This window comes from Capricornis sumatraensis, chromosome 5 (assembly GCF_032405125.1).
Source record: "Capricornis sumatraensis isolate serow.1 chromosome 5, serow.2, whole genome shotgun sequence".
Taxonomy (NCBI): domain Eukaryota; kingdom Metazoa; phylum Chordata; class Mammalia; order Artiodactyla; family Bovidae; genus Capricornis; species Capricornis sumatraensis.
In genome coordinates, this window is record NC_091073.1 from 33,559,164 (window position 1) to 33,561,777 (window position 2,614).

The following is a 2,614-nucleotide window of genomic DNA, read 5'->3' on the forward strand; positions in this document are numbered from 1 at the left end:
CATCATTAGGCGAAAAGCCTGAGGAACTGAAAGAATCAGCTATGCTTTTTCCAGTTCCAAATGCTTGAAGAAGTTTTACATTAATGGCTTTTGATGCTTTTAATGATGTCAAGGATGGGATTTAATTGCCTTATTAATTCTCTTGATTTGCTGCCAAATGTTAAAGGCAATTTGTGATTACCGAGCTAATCTTTTCTGATTATGAAAATCCATTATAGGAAGAAAAATATAAAATTCAGAAAAGTGGAAATGATTTATAAAAATGTTAGAATATATTTAAAAGAACAGAATGTTTGGACATGGGTTTAAAATTCCTCTGAAAGGATTTGTTATGAGATTGTAAGATATCTTTGTGTATATTAATATTTAAACTGTTGTTTCATCCTTAAATTAGAGATAATACTGTTCATTTTTAAAACTCGTCTTAAACTTCCCAACCACAATCACAACACTCTGATGTGATAAACCTGAGTGATTTATTTAATCTTACTACCCTAATCAACTCACAAGATCTCTGTTGTCTCAGATCTTAGAGCCTGGAAAAACCCAGTTATTAATTCCTTATTATCCTTTCCCGAAATTCTCTGGTTTGCTGACATGCTAATAAGATTCCAAGAATGTTCTAAAGAAAGCAAAAGCAAAATCACCACTAAAAATGATTGTGTTCCGAACTTACAGATTGTTTCTTTTTTCTCCCTTCTCCCTGAATTCATTTTCAACTGAAATAAATTCTGTCCTTGAATCTGTGTACATAACTTCTTGGGCAGGCTGTATTCACTTATCATCAAATATAAATATTAAAAGCCTTAAAGATCTTAAATCCTAATTCAAATTACCTTTGCCAGCATACCAAATACCTCAGGGTGGGTGTATTAAAAGCTCTAAAATGATTCTTCTTTTACTTTTTAGCCAAATGGACATGTTTTATTCAGGATTCCTAAATAAAGTCCTTATTCAGCTCATCCACATTACCTTTGAAGACTTCTCTTTCTTTCCTTCACTCCTTCACCCTTCCCAGCCCTTCACCTTGGATACCTGCATCTCCTGAGCTCCCTTCCTGCTTGAGGTCTTCAGTGCATTGAGGAACTGCCCCCTCCACCCTCTCCAGACAAGAAGCAATGTCTGATCCTCCTTCAGGCTCATCATTTCTTTACCAGGGAAAACCTATGTGATCTCCCTGGTCCACATGATCCCACCCACCCCTCCCCTCACCTCTCCCCCCACCCCGCCAGATCTATATCTCTTGGCATTCCAGCCTTTCCTCTGCAGCTGGTATTGCAGATGCCATTTTAAATAAAATTAATTGTATAATTCTTTATTATTGCCTCTATCACTTCAGCAGTACTGAAGTCAGGGGGATCATGCTGTTTTTCTCCCATTATTAACCTCAAACATCTATGCATCTGCCACCAAGTGGGTACACACACTCTGTCAACTGAATGACAATAAATGAGTGACTGTCTAGAGCACATAAACAGAGGCAGGCAGCCAAAGGACTGGACACAGGAGTAAGCACAGACCATCCCTTATCATCTCTCTAACAGTTAGCATTTATACTTGCCTACATTTCTATACAATCTTTGTATTCCAAAAGATTTATAAAACATTCTGAAATACACACACATACACATGATTACATAAACATCTGAGCATGCACACACACACACACAGGTATCAGTGTTTCTGGTAGATAAGATGGCTGCATTCAGCAGCTATAAATCAGGCTTTTAAAAAATAACCCTCCTTCTTAAAAACTCTTTGACAGTTAAAAGAATTACTCTGCATTATGATCCTGAAGAAAAAGTTGAAGGATTAGCTAGACCTCAAGATGGAGGAAGGTGGTAAAAATTCCAGTTGGTGGATGCAGAAAACAGATTTCCAGTCATATCTTCCTTCTGGCACTTTCATGAGATGGTAGAATAGAGCAGACAGCTTAATTAAAAGGAAATAATTACCCAAAGTTTTAATATGCATTGTGTGTGTTTTTTTAAACTATATTCCCATGTGCTGTTTTCTTAAAAAAAAAAAAAAAAAAAAAACAGAGCCAGATTTTGCAAACAGAAAACCTGCTTCACACTGGCAGTATAGCCCTGACTGTCCTCTCCAGTCCTTAGTTTCTTCACATGAAAAATGGGAATAATCCTAACAAATGCCACTGGAAATAAAAGAGATCAGCTAGAGAAAGTATGTAGTCTGGTGCCTGGCCGCAGAGCATTGCTTCCTTCTCCTCTCCCTCTACCTGTCTGCTGGCAAAATTCCAGTGTTTTTATTGAGAGCCTCTGGATTATCTGGGTTTCTGTGTGATGTAATTATGCCGGCAGTCATTTGTTTTAACTAAAAGAAATTAAGCGTAACTTTGAAAGGGAGAAAGAGCTTTTTCTTTCTTTTCTCAACAATAAAGCAGCTTAATGTTTGCATGTGAAAGGGAGACACAAAAATACATATTTGATTATAAAAGCCATCCTTGGATTTTGTGTTAGGCTATGTTTTCACCAGGAAAAACTTTTTTTTTTTCTTAAAACCAATACTTTTATGAGATTCTTTTCCTTTCTCTCTCTCTCACACACACCCCTTTCTCCCTCTACTCCTTCCTCTCAAAACGTATCCTTCATTT